Source organism: Tupaia chinensis, unplaced genomic scaffold, assembly GCF_000334495.1.
Source record: "Tupaia chinensis unplaced genomic scaffold, TupChi_1.0 Scaffold000574_1, whole genome shotgun sequence".
Lineage (NCBI taxonomy): Eukaryota > Metazoa > Chordata > Mammalia > Scandentia > Tupaiidae > Tupaia > Tupaia belangeri.
Genome location: NW_006160088.1, coordinates 2,343,274 through 2,362,457, shown reverse-complemented (window position 1 = coordinate 2,362,457; position 19,184 = coordinate 2,343,274). Strand labels below are relative to the sequence as shown.

The window sequence follows — 19,184 nt, the reverse complement described above, 5'->3', positions numbered from 1 at the left end:
CAGAAAGTGAGAAATCACCCCCCAGAGGGGATGGTCACGCCGCAATCCCTTTGCCTCCATTCTCCTCTCGCGATCTTGGGCATGCACGCACACGCACCTGGCGTGAGTTTTAAGCCACCGGATCCGGGACGCAAACCGCGGTCAACTACGTGGGAGTCCAGCGATATAGCCATTAGGCTAACTGCTGGTTCCCAAGGAGGTAGAATTTCAGAACATATTGGGTTGGATGAAGAGTTGAAAGGTTGAGGCAGAGGCAGGGAGGAAGAAAGAAGAGGCTGGGTCAGGTGTATGGGGGAGCAGCCCTCCCAGGTCCAGATTCCCCTGCTTTTTGGCTTCCTTCACTTTCCTTTTCCACCACCCCTGCTCCCAGCTGCATGAGTTCTTCCCTCCTTCCTACTCCCCATGGGCAGCCAACTCTATACCTCCAGCTTTGGAAAACTCAGATTCCTCTGCCAGTGATCCTGGCCTGGCCAAAGTGTGGCAACCTCCTTTTTCATTTAGCTTAGCAGAGGCGAGGTTTAAGCTTTTCAGTTAACAGAAGTTTATGTTATGAAAGTAAGGAGAATGGAAAATTAATCATCTAACCACCAACAACAAAATTATTAAAAAAAAACTATGACAAAAGGCGAGTTTTCAGAATGCAGATTCTTTTATGTAATTATAAACTGGTAAGCATCTTCTGGAGCCCTAGAACTGGGCTGGTTGTGGTGGATCATGGATGAATTCCAGAGGTTTCTGCCCTTGGGCACTCAGGCTGGTGAAGAAAGGTCAGTCTTAGGGTGGAGTGTGGTCAGCCTCTGTTAGGGGTGGACTGGGCCTTCCACACGTCTAGCCTGCAGTGGCTGTTCAGAAATTACTGGCTGGACTGTTGTGGAAAGGCCAAAACCTCAGAGAATTGGAGCCTGACTTGAGCATTACCCAGTCAGGATGTGCTGGCTTGGAGCTTACCCTCCTAGTTTTCTTGGGCTGGCAGGACTGCCTCAAGTGTCGAGCAAGAAGGAAACCATTTGTTGTTGGAGCCTAGAGGGATGGCCAAGGACTTGGTGGCAGGGTGGCCTTCCTAAGCATTAGGAGGCCTCAGAATCAGGACAGGGTCATCTCTGGTTTCTCATTGAGCTTGCTCAGTGGGCCTTTGGCCTGGCCACTCAGGGACATGACCTGACCACAGTGGGCCACAGTGCTCTGAGGTGAGCTCTTAACCCCAGAGGATTCCCTTGAGCTCCCAAGCTGGCTCCTCAGTAATGCAGGCCACCAGGTGGGCAGTAGGTGGAGGTTTTATTTGCCTGGGACCCAGTTCAAAGGATAGATGGGAACTATTCTGTAATGTTAGAACAACCATCCTCCATCATGACAATTACTGATTGGTTGTCCCTAATTTCCCACTTACCAGAGTTAGCTACATTTGAGAAATATGCTTTAAATTTGAATTCTAGATTTACCACCTGAGCCTCTCTGAAGTCCCTTCCTCTTCTGGGGCCCCAGTTTTTACATCCACATGATCGGGGGTGGGTGGGTCTAGAATAGACCATTGAGTGGTATTTCATTCTGTATAGTTTACCTCAGATCCCAATTTGCCTCTCTGGTCTTTGCCGTCTCTCTTTTTCTTCTCTGCCCACATAGCACCACCCCCTTTAATGGTCTGTGAGGCCCAGGCTCTTCCCCAGGGCTCCACCCCCAGCTGACAGTGGAGCTGCCCACACTCTTCTGATCGAGGCAGGTTGAGCTGCTGATCTGAGATCGCATCTTCTGGACAAGTACAGCTGTCATGCTCTAGATCACTTCTCATGGGATAAAGACTTTGCTCTCCTGCGGTGAAGTACGCCTCCACCTCCTTTCATAAGGGACAAGGGGTAGCTTAGAGGGTGCAGTTGCCACCCAAGGTTTTCTTTTCCTTTTTTAGTAGTTACCTTTATTGTTTGACAGTGTCTAGTTTGTGGAGTCTGGAGCTGGACAGACTCACATGCTGGTCCCTGCGCCATCTCTTCCTGACTTGATCTCTCTAGCACCATTTGTTGGAGATGGTCTTTCTCCATTCAAGGTAACTGGATCTTTGTCAAACACCAACTGACCAAATATGTGTGCATCTCTGGACTTTCTTTCTCATCTGTTCCTTTGCTCTGTCCGTCTCTATGCCAGTGCCATGTTGCCTTGACTACTGTAGCTTCTTAGTAAGTTTGAAATTAGGGAATGTGGGTTGGCCCCATGGTCTAATGATTACGGGAACCAGATGCTACATTCTGACTGTGGAGTTCAAATACCAGGACCGGTGGTTTGAATGCACAGTGTGTGCCTCAGATCCCATCAGGATGGAGAAATGGAGGAGGAGAGATTGCGACATGACCACACCCTATTGGAGGGTGGTTTCTCTGTCTCTTTTTTGTAGTCACATGTGCCCTTTGGTAAGTTAAAAAAAAATCAGGGAATATAAGTCCTTCAAATTTGTTATTTTTCAGAATTGTTTGGCTATTTTAGGTCTTTTGTATTTTCATAAAGATTTAGGATCTGCTTGGCAAATTCTTAAAAAAGAAATCTGTTGGGGTTTTGATTGGGATTCCTTTGAATATATACATCAATTCAGGGGAGAATTGCTATTATAGCTGTTAATACTTTTTCTTTTTACACTATACATTTTGATAATTTTTTTAAATTTTATTCATTCACTATACATTATTACAACATACAAAATGAGATTTCCCATTCAGAATACACTATATGTTGGCTCAATCAAGCACATCAACATACGTGTTATCAACAACAAAAATTTTCCATTTCGTGTTTCCTGTATATTTTGCTATTTTTTTTTTTTTGGTCATCCTTGATTACCTATCTCTCACCCTCTGTCATGTCCCACCCTCCTCCCACACTGTCTTTGGTATCCATGGTTGCTTTCTGTGCCCTTTCCCCCTATTTTATTTATTTGCTAATGAACTTAATTAATCTAAATATTTCCAATAGCAAGCACAGCTGATATATACATATCCATGAACACAAGTCTGACTTTAGGCATAAACCTCAGTGAGTAGAATGAACATACTATAAAATACCACCTAGCTGGGGCTATATAGCTTACTGCAGTCATCAAATGTGCATTATTTTTAATTTCAAGAAACGAAAGTTTTCGTGTGTTTTTTTCTCCTGAAACTTTTTAAAAATTAATTAATTTACATTCATTGTCTCATGTCTAATCATTGTCTCAGCATACAAAATGTGGTTTCCCATCCAGAATATACTGCATAGTGGCTTAATCATGTATGTTATCATCAATAATTTATATATATATGAAACTAGATATTGCTATTATTTTTATAGTGGCTTAATCATGTATGTTATCATCAACTATATATATATATATAGAGTTTGTTTTGTTTTGCTAAAGGGTGCATGTGCTCACCAGAGAAACAGAGAGAAAGTGAGAAATCACAAGTCCCCAGGGTAGGCCATGAAATCTCTTCTCTTCCATTCCCCTCTTAGGATTTTGGGCATGCACTCATACACACATGCTCAGTGTGAATTTCAAGCCACTAGGTCCAGGACTTGAACTGTGGTCAGCCATGTGGGAGTCTAGTACCTTAACCACCATGTCAGCTGCTGGCCCCTAGAATTGCTATCTTAATAATACTGAGCTTTCCAATCCAAAAATGTAGGCTATCTTTGTATTAATTTAGGTCTTAGGTATTTTTGTTGTAAGCATTGTCCCTAGATTTTTTGGCTTTGTTAACTAGTCACACTGCCTTTTTTTTTTTTTTCTCCCTGCCATAGAGTACATGTACTCTTTAGAGAGAACCAGTAAGAGGGAAAATGAGAAATCACCCCCTGAGGGGATGGCCATAGCACAATCCCTTCTCCTCCATTGTCCTCCTGGGGGTTTGGGTCTACATGCATGTGTACCTGGTATGATTTCATGCCACCTGCTGGCCCCCACCCTGCCTGTTTTTATACAGAGATCTGGAAAGACTATTTATGGGACACAGAAATGGATTATTATCTTTGATGACAACATATATAGTATCCTCAACTGGACTAGTGTGAAGTGTATTCACGTTGGGAGAATTCACTTCATAAGCTAAGTGATGTATAGTAATCGAATATATGAAAGAAATTAAAAGAAAATAAATTTATTTTACAAACATTAAAAATAATTCTCCCAAAAAACAAACACAAAAAAATACAACTATGCTCTTACCATTGCTGCCCTTGTCCCAAAAGCTTTTTTTTTTTTTTTTTTTTGGAGAGGTTTTTTGCTATAGGGCGCGTGCGCTTGCCAGACAGACAGAGAGAGACAGAGAGACAGAAAGCGAGAAATCACCCCCTAGGGGGGATGGCCACACTGCAGTCCCTTCTCCTCCATTCTCCTCTCGGGATCTTGGGCACGCACGCACACGCACCCGGCGTGAGTTTAAGCCACCGGGTCCGGGACCCGAACCACGGTCGACTACGTGGGAGTCCAGCGACATAGCCATTACACCAACTGCTGGTCCTGTCCCAAAAGCTCTTTTACTAATATATTTATTTATTATTTAATGTTTTTTGCTAGACTATGCTTCTTCCAACTGAATTAGCTATTCTCAGTGGGATATTGAATAGCTAACAGGACATAGGGAAGATAGCACTGTTGGCTCCCATCTGAAGCTGACAGCTACAGCAAACCATTGGTCTTGATTTAGGCTCTATCTTTTACTAACCTCTTGAGAACCATGTTTAATTCATCAGTTTTCATTCATCACAAACATAGGCATTTGTGGATGTAAGTTTCCTTCTCAGCATTGCTACAGCTGTATCTGGCAAATTCTGATGCATAGTATTTTTGTATTATTGTATTTTGTATTTTGTATTATTCCTTAAAAAATGTTGTCTATTGGGACATCTTTGATCCACTGATTATTTAAAAAGTATTCCTTAATTTCTGAACATACAAATATTTTTCATTTTTGTTCATTTTTACTGATTTTAGTCTTAATTGTATCTAGTCAAAAATACGCAGTTATGATTTTGATACCTCTCAATTTGTTAGGATTATTTTATGGTCCAGAATATGGTCAACTGTTTTGTATGTATTTGAAAATAATTTTAATTGCCCAGTTAATAGGTGCAGTGTTCTTTATTTGTCCTTTAGTTCAGTATAGTTACAATGTTCTTTCACTTAGAGAATTTGTCTCTTTTGTTGTATACTTGCCTAAATTAGCTTTATTTGTTTTGAGAACATATTATTGACTGCATACATATTTAGTATTATTTTATCTTCCCAAGAACCAAACCTTTTGTCTTTATGAACTGGCTCTCCTATTTCCTAGTAATGCTTTTTGCCTGTTTTCACTAATTATTGTTCTATAGCTATATTGCTTTCTTAGGTTATTGTTTGTCATGATGTATCTTTTTCTGTCCTTTAACTTCTAAAATTTTTTTTATGTTTAATTTTATTTATTTATTTACTTATTATGAAAGAGAGAGAATAGAAGGGAGATTTTTTTCCTTATTTCTTTTATTTTTTAGGTTTTTGCCATAGGGTACATGCACTTGCTGGAGAGAGAGAGACAGAGAGACAGAGAGAGGGAAAGTGAAAAATCACCCCCAGAGGGGATGGGCACATTACAATCTCCTCTCCTCCAGCCTCATTATGGGATTTTTGGGTACCCATGCAGATGTATCTGGCATGATTTTCAAGTTGCCGGGTCTGGGACTCGAATCATGGTCAATCATGTGGGAGTCCAGCACCTTAACCACCAGGCCACCTGCTGGCCCTGAGAGACATATTTTTTAGCAAGGTCTTGCAGCATTACAGTCCTTCCTGTTCCAACCTCTCAGTTAGCTAGGCCCACAGGTATGCACCACCTCACTTGGCCTGTTAGACTGAACCAGGTACCAAACCCAGCTTCTCATATATTCTGAGACATTGGGCGAGGGGCCCCTCCTGCTTGTGCCACTATAGGCGGACATTCATTTACTTATTTATTTACGTGTGTGTGTGTGTGTGTGTGTGTATGTGTGCATTGTGCATGTGTGTGTGTGGTGTTTATTATTTTTTTTTGGAGGGATTTTTACTATAGGCGCGTGCGCTTGCCAGACAGACAGAGAGAGACATTAGAGACAGAAAGCGAGAAATCATCCCCCAGGGGGGGATGGTCATGCCGCAATCCCCTCTCCTCCATTCTCCTCTCAGGATCTTGGGCACGCACGCACACGCGCCCGGCATGAGTTTTAAGCCACCGGGTCCAGGACGCGAACCATGGTTGACTACATGGGAGTCCAGCGACATAGCCATTATGCTAACTGCTGGTTCCCTGGTGTTATTTTTTAAACAGGACCTTGCCATGTTGCAATTCTCCTGCCTTAGCCTTCTGAGCAGCTGGGTCCATAAGTGTGTGCCATTGTACCTGGATGTTTAGGGTGAGCTGGCTGAAAATGTGTTTCTCTTCTAAGCGGATATATTTAAGTTAAAAATACTTTTGATAATCTTTTAAAAAAATTCCTAGAGATTATTTAATTGAAACTTCATAACATTTCATAAATTATTTCATCCATATATATTTTTAAAGTCTTACATATTTTTAATTGAGATAAATTCAATATAACATTAAATTCACCAGTTTAACCATTGTAAATCGTATAGTAAAGCTGCTCTTAGGACATTCAAAATTTACATCACCATTATTTAAGTCCAGAACATTTTCACCACCCCAAAAAAGAAGCCCTGTAATCTATTAACCAACATTATCCTGTTTCCCGTCTTTTATAATCATCCCTCCCTCTAGTAATCTTTAGCTGGAGTCTTTTAATTGGAGTATTTAGTCCATTTATGTATAATGTATTTATTGGGTTGTTGGGAAAGTCATGACTCATTTTTTGCATAAAATACCAGAAACATATGTCATGACTTTCCAGACAGCCTAATAAATGGACTATTTTACTATATGCTTTCTAATTGTCCCACAGGATCTAGGTTTCTCTTTTCTTTTTTCATTTCTTATCCTCTTCCTCTTTTGGATTTTCCTCTCACTTCAAAAATCACATGTTTTTGGGACCAGCAGTTGGCGTAATGGCTATGTCACTGGACTCCCACGTAGTTGACCGTGGTTCGCATCCCGGACCCAGTGGCTTAAAACTCATGCTGGGCGCATGTGCGTGCGTGCCCAAGATCCCGAGAGGAGAATGGAGGAGAAGGGATTGTGGCGTGGCCATCCCCCCGGGGGGGTGATTTCTCTCTTTCTGTCTCTCTCTGTCTGTCTGGTGAGTGCAGGCGCCCTATAGCAAAAACCTCTCAAAAAAAAAAAAATCACATGTTCTTTTACTGTGTTTTCATTGGTTTTCCTGTGGGCTACAATGTTCAGCATACATTCGTCAGGTCTGTAGTGCTGGTTGTGTCTGAGCTCTTATTAGTCGTCTGTGTTTACTCTGCTGGGTGTGCACGTAGAAGACTGTGGTCAGTTTGGAGGCCTCTTCATGTCAATCTGATGAACAGAGCAAACAGTTTAATGTGGAATTTTAAGTCCCTTGATCATTTTAACCTCAGAAGAATTTCCTCTGATGGCCTCAGCTAATATTTTCATTTCATTCCAAACACGAGACCATGTCATAAGTGCCTCATCTTTTTCATAAAACTGCCCAATTATGATTATTCTTAAGACAAATAGTAAAAGTAAAGTTTATTACTGAGTGCTTATTATTTGCAAATCAATCAATCAATAAACATTTATTAAGTTCCTACTTTAGGTTTCTATTTTATGCTTAGTACTTTCTAAGCCCTAGAAAGCAAATTCAGTGTTTCTACAAATTATCTAATTTTAAAAATTTATTTATTTTTTTATAGAGGTTTTTGCTATAGGGCATGTGCACTTGCTGGAGAGACAGAGAGAGACAGAGATACAGAAAGTGAGAAATCACCCCCTAGGGTGGAGGGCCACACCACAATCCCTTCTCCACATTCCTCTCAAGACCTTGGGCATGCACGTACACACGCTTGGTGTCATTTTCAAGTCACCATGTCCGGGACTTGAACTGTGGTCAGCCATTTGGGAGTCCAGCAGTGTAACCATTACACCATCTGCTGGTCACTAAAAAATTGCTTATTTTTTTAAAGAGAAAAAGAGAGAGAGAGAAAGAGGACCCCCTAATGAGGTATCCATGCAATGATCCACCCCAGCTGCAGCCAGCCTGGATCACGGACGTGTGTGCAGGCACTTGGTGTGTACAGGGAGGCCTTGGGACATGGATCTGGTACCCTCTCTGCCCTCCACCTTGGGCCCACCTCTGCCTCTGACCCTCTAGTTCGATGTGGCTAATGGCCAGTGCTCACCACCATCCCACGCTGGGAAGAGCAGCTGGTTAAAAGAGCGTAACCTTTCTGTTTTACTCACCTCTGTCCCTTTATTCTCAAGTCTTGGCTCATGTGAATCAACCTACAATCTCCTGAGAAAGTGCTCTCTTGTAACAACCAGGATGGCTGGGACCGCGGTTAGTCTGATGTCGATCATGGTACTAAAGATGTAAGTAAAGTCCTGCAGAAAGATAAATCAATAGCTCCGCTCGCAAATCTATGAAGTACATAGGAGACTGGACCTTCTTGGCATATTAGAAATGAGACAGGGGTCTTAAGAAAATGCCTTTCTCTCAACAGCTGCTGTAGTCCAGTTTCCTGAAAGAAGAGAGAGAGAAAGGAGCCATGATGGGATGATGCCCAGATTGGGCAGTCCCATTTCACCGGCTGGAAAGCCAAGGCCCTGGTAAGGCCTCCCTTGTCCTGGGGACTTGCTCAGTCCCAGCCTATGGATCATCCACAAGGCTCCGTACACTGCACTGTTGGAGGCGTCTGGCAGCCCTGTGCCTGTTCCCAGCTCCCTATCAGCTGTTGACATACAAATGCCCTGGTAAGAAAAATATTTTCATTCTTTTAAAATAGCATTCTCAGGCCTGCCTAATCATATTTTTCTTTGTCTTTGAAAACAAGCTCCTGTGTGGTTTTGTGTCTCCTCGCTGCTCTTCTAAGGGCCTTCTAGAACTGAGCTCCACTGTTCGGTGTAGCCGCCCTCTGGAAGCTCCAGGTGGTGTTAGGGTGGGTACCAGTGAACCCCTCCAAATGCCTCACCTCACACTTAACCCTTTACACACAGCGATTTCCTGTTAACCTTGCTTCTACTCGGGACAAATGTGTCACCTCAGTTTCAGAAGAGATTGATGTTTAGGGAGAGGCCAAGTACCCTGCCCAAAGTCACACAGCCTTGTTAAAGCCAAGGCTGGAAATGGGAATTCAAGCCAATTTGATCTCCAAGTCAGGGGTTAGTCTGTTAATAAATCTCTGCGTATACCCGGTCTGATCTCTGGTACCAGTCTATGGGGACCTCAAGCAAGCTCCTGAAAGTCTCTGTGCCCTCCTTCCATCCTCCGGCGGTGACAGCCCCTTGTGAAAAACCAGGGAACAAGGATGACAATGATTTTGAGCAACTATATCAATGGCTTGTCAGTTCTCTGAGGGGCCTACGCTATGCTTCCCCGTGTTAGCATCTCTCTGACCGGATTGCCAGCATCCTTACTGGCTTGGCCCTCAGGGGGCTCCACAAAGATGTGCTTGTTGGATTCTGTTGTGGTTGGCTCTTGGTCCCATGAGCTGAAGCCACGTTGTGACTGATGCTGGAGGCTGCAGAGGGGTGTTGATGGACACTCAGGGATTGTGTGGATGGGCGGGAAGAGGAGCTCTGCAGAGAGAGGAAGAGGGAGCACATTGCCGGGGCTCCTGGCATGTGGTCTTCCTTTCAGTCCCTTGAGAAAGGTGCTGTTGCTGTCCTCATGTTGCAGACGTGGGAACGGCAAAGGTGACTTCAGGGTAGAGGACCAGTGGGAATGGAGCTTGAATTTAAAGCAGGCCTGTGTACCCTGGAGCCCGGGTTCTCTCCACCTCTCCCGTGGCTTCCCATTTGTTCTCCATCAGTGTCTGCAAAATGGTGGGCGGAACTCCGAGGAGCTCATGGGTCCATTAATGAATAGGGTGAGGGGTCAGATCCCAGGCTCATGGGGGTGAGGGAGAGGTACCTCGTGAGGCTGCTCAAGCTCCCATTTCCCTTGAAAGCCTTCCGCTCTGTCCTACCAAGTGCATTTGGAAGGGGTGGCTGGGGATACATCAGACAGAGAAACAGTCTGCAGAGCTGTGTAGGGAGGAGCCCAGGCCTGGGAGACCCAGCCCCAAAGCCGCCGTTCTGCACCCCGGGCCTCCCCGTCTGGCCTTGGCTTCCCTGGCCATGCAATGTGATTTGACCGGGCAGCGTGGTCCTTGAGTTGACTCCTCTGAGCGCCAGCCTCTTCTCTGAGCACCCTGCCTGCTGACCCACTTCCTGAAAGTCCCCTGGGAGCCCAGGCCTGGCTTGTTCCCCACTGACTGTCGAACACTCCTATCTGGAGACAGGCTGGACAGTGGGGTGCTACCCTGTTCCCTGCAGCCCCTGCCACCAGAGCGCCTCTGTGTGGCTGTGGCTGGTGGGGCGGAGAGGGGTGGCTCTTCTGTGGAGGGAGCAGAGGGCAAGGGCTTGTTTTTGTGGTACCCAGGTCCTCCCAGCAACCTTCCTTCTCTGCCCTCTGCCTTGGACCCAGCCCTGCCTTTGGTCCTCTGGTCCAACGTGGCTAATGGCCAGTGCTGGCCACCGTCCCACGCTGGGAAGAGCAGTTGGTGAAGAGCGAAAACTTTCTGCTTTACTCAGCCCTGCCCCCTTATGCTCAAGGTCCTCTGATTGTGGAGCAAGGCCCAGGCCTTGGCTGGCGAGATTAGCACAGGAGCTGGCGGCTCCCTCCTGACCGCTGTGGTGAGAGCCCAGAGCATGTTCCTTCAGCCAGCGTCAGAGCTGCCCCAGAGCCCGATTACTGACGTGAGAACCCCTCCATGGAGTCGGGATGGACCGTGGCCTGGAGGCTCTGCGGGCTGGGGAACGGATGAGCGTCCCCAGGCCTGCACTGGGCCCGGGTCCTGCCTCTCGGTTAGCTGTGTGTCCTTCGGCAGCCTACTGGTCCCCTGGCCATAGCCGCCTCCTTGGTGAGATGAGAAAACCCTGCTCACCTCTGGGCATGGCTCTGAGGATTGACTGGGCTGATGTGCGGAAAACAGATGACATGGGGAGGCAGTGTCATGGGAAGGTGAAGTGGCTCTAGTGTGCATGATCCTGTCCCTCTGGGTGCCTGCCCAGCCTCTTGGTGTCCTCCTACTCACTCCCCAGACACCAGATTCTCCCTTTAGCCCAGAGTCACAGTCCGTGCTCTGGGACCCTTCTTTCCCAGGGTCGTCCTCCAAACCGGCTCTCACTCATTGGCCCTACACATTTCTGTGGCGTGTGAATAACTGGTAGCATTCTTTTATTTATTTATAGTTTGCTTTTGGGTGTGTGTGCTTGCTGGGGGGGGGTGGAGAGAAAGTGAGAAATTACTCCCCCCTCAGGGGGCTGCCCACGCTGCCATCTCATTTCCTCTATTCTCTTCTTGGAATGGATTTTAGGCGCACATGCATACGTGCCTGGCAAGATTTTCAAGTCCTGTGTCCAGGACTCAGACCTCAAAGTCGGCCAAGTGGGATCCAACTGCCTTAGCCTCCGTGGCTCCTGCTGGTCCAGGGTTCTTTTTATCTTTTTAATTGCAGTCATAAAAAGTTGTTATAGGGCACGTGCACTCACCAGGGACACACACACGCTCACAGAAAGAACCCTTCTGGGGGATGGTTTCACCTCAATCCATTCTCCTTCATTCTCCTCTCTGGATTTTGGGTTCACATGCACATGTGCCCTGCACGTTTTTCCAGCTGCCAGGTCACATGCACATGTGCCCTGCACGTTTTTCCAGTTGCCAGGTCTAGGGCTCAAACTGCACTGTTGGCCATGTGGGATCCAGCCACCCTAACCATCATGCCACTGGCTGTCCTAATAATACTAGATCATTCTAGTATTCTAGAGTATAACTTTCTTATAGGTGTTTGTATCTTAAAATAATTTTTTAAAATTTAATTTTATTTACTATTATTATTATTAATTAGCTATAGGGCATATGCACTCACCAGAGAGACGTGAGGAAAGAGAGAAAATGAAAAGTAAGCTGCCAGGTCAGGGATTCTAACCAAGCTTGGTCACATGAGAGTCCAGCACCTTAACCACTTTGCCACCTGTTGGCCCCGAAAGAGTTTTCTCAGGTTTATTTCTTTTCATCATGAAGCACACACCCACATACACACACAGAAGCAGACAGGCAGAAAAGTACCTTCAGCAGGGTCTCATGCCACCCTCCTCCCCTCAGCCTCCTGGACATGTGCACGCACCCTGTGTGAACAGGGTGACCTGGGAACTGAACCTCAGTCTTCCATATGGCTTCCAGCATTGCAGGTTAGCATATCATTACTGAGCCACAGTGGCTGGGCCAGCTTTTATTTATTTTTTCTTTAAGAGCCATTTTTGCTCTAGGGTGCATGTGCTCGCCAGAGAGACAGAGAGACAGAAAGTGAGAAGTCACTCTCCAGGGGAAATGGCCATGCTGCAATCCCTTCTCTTCCAGTCTTCCCTTGGAATTTTGGGCATGTATGCACACATGCCCAGTGTGAGTTTTAAGCCGCCGGGTCTAGGACTCAAACCGCCGTTGACTACATGGGAGTCCAGTGACATAACCATTACACCATCTGCTGGTCCCCAACCTTTTTTTTTTTAAGCCTTATTTTCCCCAGCTTTGGGTCTGACACATAGTGGGTACTCAGTCAAAGGTGAGCACCTGAGTGAATAAGCAAAACGTGACATTATTGGTGGAGCTGCAGTCATGTGTTCACGCGTTCGACCTCTCTCCAGGCATTGGTTTTCTGTCTCGACCCTGGGGATGTGTTGGTGGTTAAGAGAGCCACAGCCTCTGGAGCTTCTAGTGTAGTATGACTAGATAAGAGGCAGACAAACGCGCTTCTGTTTATAAATTGTGATACATTCCTTGACTAAAGCACACTGTGGATTCCATAATGTGAGATTAGGGAGACATTTCACAAGAACTAAACTCCGGTGAGAAGGAATCAGGGCTGTGCAGGGACCCGAGACAGCCCTCACCTTGGCACATGCGCAGGACCACCCGCGAGTGCTCACAGTTTGCCCTCTGGTCCAAGTCTGTGAGCTCCGGGGGTGAACGCCCAAGCTACTGGTGCTACCTGGAGCCTGTGGAGCAGCATCCCCACTGCAGGCCTCCCGTGTCCAGACCACGTATTGTGCCCTGCCCTGCCCATCCTCTGGCCCAGTGTCAACCTGGGGGCTTTTAAGCACTCGGTGTATCTGGCTTTGATTGCTGCCTCGAGAGCCAGATTCTACTCAGAGGTCGACGTGGAGATACCGCAGACGACAGACCGTTACTTGACGATACGTGTTGACTCGCAGCTCCCTTAGTGCTCAGCCAGGGGTCACTGGCAGGGTCTCTAAGGCCATCTCTCCCAGTTCTTAAGGGCAGGCCACTTCAGAACACCTCTGAGCTATTCCTCTGCCTCCAGGCTCTTCCTTCTGCTCACCTGTCACACCTGTGGTATGTCACCTCCTCCAGGAGATCTTTCAGGATCTTCTCTATCCTTACCTACGCTTCCTGTGGGATCCTCTTTATGGAAGCACCAGCCAGTATAACCATGTAATTTATCACCCCAAGTGCAATCTCTGTGAGGCTGACCTGAGCAGGAGTAAGCCAGGGTTCCCTGGGCAGAGGGAGCCTGTTCTTTCTTCACTGCCCATGTGAAAAAGCAGCAGCTTGAGGAACCAGCAGTTGGCGTAATGGCTATGTCGCTGGACTCCCATGTAGTCGACTGTGGTTCGAGTCTCGGACCCGATAGCTTAAACTCACGCCAGGCGCATGTGTGCCCAAGATCCTGAGAGGAGAATGGAGGAGAAGGGATTGCAGCGTGGCCATCCCCTCTGGAGGTGATTTCTCGCTTTCTGTCTCTCTGTCTCTCTGTCTGTCTGGCGAGTGCACGTGCCCTATAGCAACTCTCCAAAAAAAATAAAATAAAAGCAAAGCAAAGCAGAGAAAAGCAAAGAGAAAGCAGCAACTTTCCCAGGCAGGCTGTGGGCAGGAGCTGGGCTGGGCATGCGGCTCCGAGCTGAGTCACTGGGCCCCAGTGCTCTTGTCCTTCACTCAGCACAGGGTGGAGGGAGGGGGCGGAGGAGCGGAGCTGAACAGGCTCCACCTGGGAGTTGAGGAGGCTCCTCATGGTGAGCTTCCCACACCCCCTTCTGCTGCACAGGGAGGAGGTAGGACAGTGGAGGACACAGCTGAGCCAAGAAGCATGCGGCCGAGTCTGGTTAGGGAGACCGTGGTCGTAGGTCAGTGGGGGAGGCCTGGCAGATCCTAGAAGCTGGAGGGCACCTGTGCCTGCCGTGGGCTGCTGTGGACAGGAAGAGCCACTGGCTTTTCATTTCCAGGTCAGATGGAAACTGGCTCTGGTCCCTGACTCCCTCTAATGCAGTGGGGCTCCCTGGACTTCCAGTCCCTCAGGGTGATTTTCCCAAGGCTGAGGGCAAGCAGGGGCTAGGGTTCGGTCTGGGTCTCAACTGCTCCGCATCTGGTGGCTGTGCCAAGGCCCAGGGCTCGCTCTGACCTCACGTCCCACGGCAGGGCAGACCGAGCCTGACCGCGGGGAGTTATCAAGGGGAGACGCTGAGTGTAAGGGCAGTGGGACCACTTCTCCCACAGCCTCAGTCACGGGGAAAGCCGTCAGCCCGGGCTGGGAGGGGAGGCCCAGTCTCCTGCAGGCAGCCCTGCCTGCTGTCTTTGCCAGGTGGCGTTCAGAGCTGAAGACGCACCTCAGAGGATCTAAGAGGGAACGCACGCCCAGGGAGTGAAGTGGGAGGCTGGCGTTTATACCTCTGCTCCTCCCTCCCTGGCTCACACCAGCTGTACCATTAGCCCTAAACAACGCTCCTTTTCTGCCCATCCTTCAAGGCCCAACTTGGGCCTGTTTCTCTGCAAAGCCTTTATGCCTTTTCCAGCCCACCAAGCCTTTATTCTGCCCGAGTGGCACACTGTTCAGGTCCCGGCATCTGCAGGGCTCTCACCATTCTGTGTGGGTCGTTTCTACATCCGGGCAGGAGCCTCCTGTGGCGTGAAGACCTTGGTCACAGTGGTGAGCAGGGGCCAGACCCAGCACAAGTGGGGTGTACAGGACGCTGCAGGGTCCGAGGATGACAGGCAGTGCTGTGGGCTGCGTACACTCACATGGGCCCTCTCAGAGGTACCCATGCCACCGCAGGCGGCCCTAAGGCTTAGAGGTGCTGGATAGTTTTCATTCTTCCCGGCATGTGCCACTCAACCAGCTAGTTCTGGGGGTGGGCAGCGAACAGTCCCCTTTCTCCCCAGCGCATGAGGAATGAGCCCACCCTTCCCCAGTTCTCCAGAGGAGGGGTTTGTCCTCCTGGCCCTGGGCTTGCTCTGCCCCGTCGTGGTGTCCGTGGCCTCCGGCTGGCCAGCTGCCCTGCCCTTGAGACGGTGGTCAGGTCATAGGGATGAAGAGCAGCCTTGGAGAGCGAAGCTCTGGTGTTTAGAGCTTAGGGTTTCTTGGGACATTTCGAGAAAATTAGATGGCCTTGTGTGGGCCAGATACACGCATGTTCTCATCACTGTCCCCGTTGTTTGTTTTTTTCCCTGGCATCTATCAGCGGCCTCTTAGTCACTGCCTTCGTTTCTTTCCAAAAGAACTAGATTCATTCCCATAGCCCAAGTTGGGCCCAATAGGTAAAAAGCATGGGTTGTGCCATGTGCCAGGCCCTCTGCCCGAGTCTGAGCAGTCTACAGGTTGTCCTTATGTCCAGGATGGGTGCAGCCGGGATGCCAGCGAGCTCCTGGAGCCCCTTAGCTCAGAGAGTGAGTGTGCCCATGCAGGGAGTGCTCAGGGAGGAGCTGTGAGCAGGGCAGCCCGAGCACCCCACTGGAAACACCTGTGTGCCATCTGGAGCTCAGACCACCTGTGCCCTGGTTCCTGCCCTGGTCCCCGGGACCAGGGGAATGTTCCCTTGACAGGTTGCCGTAAGAGCCTAAATATGTCAGGCAAGCAGGGAGCCCCAGCCCGATCCCTCTGGAGCTCAGCCTTTTCTCCACGCCGTCCTCTGTTGCAATAGGTAATCGTGGCGGACATGTCTGTTGGGAAGACTGCTGGACTCCTGGCTTCACTTTGTCCTTCTCGGCCGCCATGCGTCCTACGAATGCCCCCAGAGTATTCTTACTCCCTGCCCAGCTCCTCAGACTAGTCAGAGGCATATCGTCCACTGCATTTGGAAAGGGGGAGAGAGGCACATTCCAGAGGACACATGCCTTTCTCGATATCAAAGTTTCTCCAGTGGAAGGTTACCTTGGTTCGATTTCAGTTGCAGAGTTGAAGACATTCCACTCGACAATGTTGTAAAAAGCTTTAAAAAATCCTCCTGTGGTATGTTTCTAATTTAAGATAGAAAAAATATTTCTATTGTGCCATATATAGAGTAACTTAAAACCTAATAAAAGCTCTGAATTAGGGCTGGACAGAATGGTTTGAATTAAGTTCAGGTAGAGGTGAGGACACTGTCTCTGTGGCTTGGACTGCTGGCTCTCAGGCCAAAAGGTAGCTTCAAACTGGGAGACAGGACCTGCCAAGCCTGGAAGGCCCCTTTGCCACAGTCTAATGTTCTTGGCTCCTGGCCCACAGAGCTCTGATCCTGTTGGCACCTGCCCCCAGACCAGGAAGGTCCCAACCACTGCTGTTCATGTCATCTTGGTTGCTTTGCACGTTTCTCACTGGGACTGAGTTGATTTCTTGGTTATTTATTAATTATTTGTCGGGAGGTACCTGGCAGGTTTTGCGTAGCTCTAGAGTTTGCCTTTGGGCAACTGCCTGTTGACTGAGCTGAGGATGGTCTTGGTGGTCTGGGTCCAACTTTACGTTCAGAGTATAAAAAGCAATATATCCTCATCAGATGAACAGAGGATTCATAAATCAGTGTGAACCAGGGAGTGAGAAGCATTTTTTTTTGGAGAGTTTTTTTGCTATTGGGCGCGTGCACTCGCCAGACAGACAGAGAGAGACATAGAGACGGAAAGCGAGAAATCACCCCCCAGGGGGGATGGTCACGCCGCAATCCCTTCTCCTCCATTCTCCTCTCGGGATCTTGGGCACGCACGCACACGCGCCCGGCGTGAGTTTTAAGCCACCGGGTCCGGGACGCGAACCGTGGTCGACTACGTGGGAGTCCAGCGACATAGCCATTACGCTAACTGCTGGTTCCCGAGAAGCATTTTTATTATTATTTTTTTGTTGTTGCTACAAACAATGCTCCATGGAGCCTCCTCCTGTCTATACAATATGGACGTCGCATATTGGTCCTACCTCCGCGCCCTTCTCACCTCCGCGCCCTTCTCACCTCCACGCCCTTCTCACCTCCACACACACCAGGTGCTCTGCTGGTGCCATGTGATCCAACCCTAACCACCATCCCCGCACCAGCCCCTGCCATCAGCCCACAGCTCATGGACAAGGAAGGCCAACCGACTCCTGAGCACCCAGACTGTAGGCTGGACTGAACTGCTCAGATTCCCCCTTCAGATCTGAACTCAGAAGCAGAGGCTGGGGTGGTGCATGAAACTAGTAGGACACGAGACTCGGGAGGTAAGGACAGAGCCCGGCTGGGCGTGAAGGGACCATGCACAATGGGCGAGTGGGCAGAAAGGTGTGCCATGCCTGGGGGGAGGGAGCTGAGAGCGAGAGCGATGGAGACAGAGAGACAGAGAGACTAAGACAGACAATGACTAAGAGACAAAGAAAGCAAGACAGAAAGCAATATTGAGAGAGACAAAGAGACAGAGACAAAGACTGAGAAATACTGAGACAGAGATGGGAGAGGGGAGATCCCACCACAGCCCCACAGATGTGGCAGTGATGACCCTAGTTCCTACAAAGCTCGCTTACACTTACTATCCTTAGATACTTGATACCCCATCATCATTAGAAAAGCCAAACAAAGCAGTCCCTCCCCTCCGTGCCCCTTCTTGAGGAGGAGACAACTTTATCCCTCCCTCATGCAGCTTCCCAGAGGGCTGGTGGACAGGGGAGAGCCAGTGGGAAGGGGAATGCTGGGTGATTTGCAGTGTAACCAGCCTTGCCTCCCAGCCACCTAAGAGGTCACTGGGGGCATCATTGTCCAGTCTCACTGCCCATCTTGGGGCTGAGGCAGATCCACCACCCGCGTGCCCGGACCCCTGCCAGAGTTGGTCAGCGATGGCTCACCTTTGCCTGCAGGTGCCTCACTGCCATGACCATGGCCTCCAGCCTGGGCCACTGTGTGCCCACACCCACAGAACGGGCTACTGTGACAGGCAGCACAGGGTCAGACAGGCCTGGGTCCCAGGTCAGGTTCCTCCAGCCACCCCGGTGGCCTCTGGTGGGTCTCCTGACTTGAGTAATCTTGAAGGCCTTCCTGTCAGCCAGACATCTCAGAACCTGGCTTCACAGCCCATGTGCCACTTAATTGAGACAAAGTGGTGGCAGGGGGTGCGGTGGCTAAGATGCTGGACTCCCACGTGGCCGGCGGTGGTTCGATTTCAAACATGGCAGCTTGCTTTCTTGCTTTCTCTTTCTCTCTCTCTCTGGTCAAATTTAAAAATAATAATAATTAAAAAAATGGAATTAAGGGACCATCAGTTAGAGTAATGGCTATGTCGCTGAACTCCCATGAAGCCAACTGTGGTTCAAGTCTTGGACCCGGTGGCTTAAACTCATGCCGGGCGCATGTGTGTGCATGCCCAAGATCCTGAGAGGAGAATGGAGGAGAAGGGATTGCGGCGTGCCATCCCCCCTGGGGGTGATTTCTCGCTTTCTGTTTCTCTGTCTCTCTCTGTCTGTCTGGCGAGCGCATGCACCTTATAGCAAAAACCTCTCCCCCCCCAAAAAAAATGGAATTAAATAAACAATTCCCTTTTTTTTTTTTTCTTTTTTCCCTAAGAGATTTTTGCCATAGGACATGTGCACTATCTGGAGTGACAGAAAGTGAAAAATCACCCCCCCAGGGGATGGCCACACTTCTGGTCCCTTCTGCTTTCAGGACTTGGGCACACATGCACACATGCCTAACATGAGTTTTAAGCCTCTGGGTCCAGGACTAGAACCATGGTTGGCCATACGGGAGTCCAGTGATGTAACCATCATACCATCTGCTGGTTCCAATGAATAATTCTTTTTTTGAAAAAATAGA

The 19,184-nt window shown here is 48.4% G+C and overlaps 1 non-coding gene across 1 annotated transcript; it reads right to left on the bottom strand.

The window, feature by feature from the left end:
• Window positions 1-4,535: 4,535 nt before the first annotated feature.
• LOC114009622 (small nucleolar RNA SNORA2/SNORA34 family) lies at window positions 4,536-4,670 on the bottom strand. Its single transcript, XR_003551005.1, has one exon. It is a non-coding gene; the product is annotated as a small nucleolar RNA SNORA2/SNORA34 family (small nucleolar RNA).
• Window positions 4,671-19,184: the final 14,514 nt, after the last annotated feature.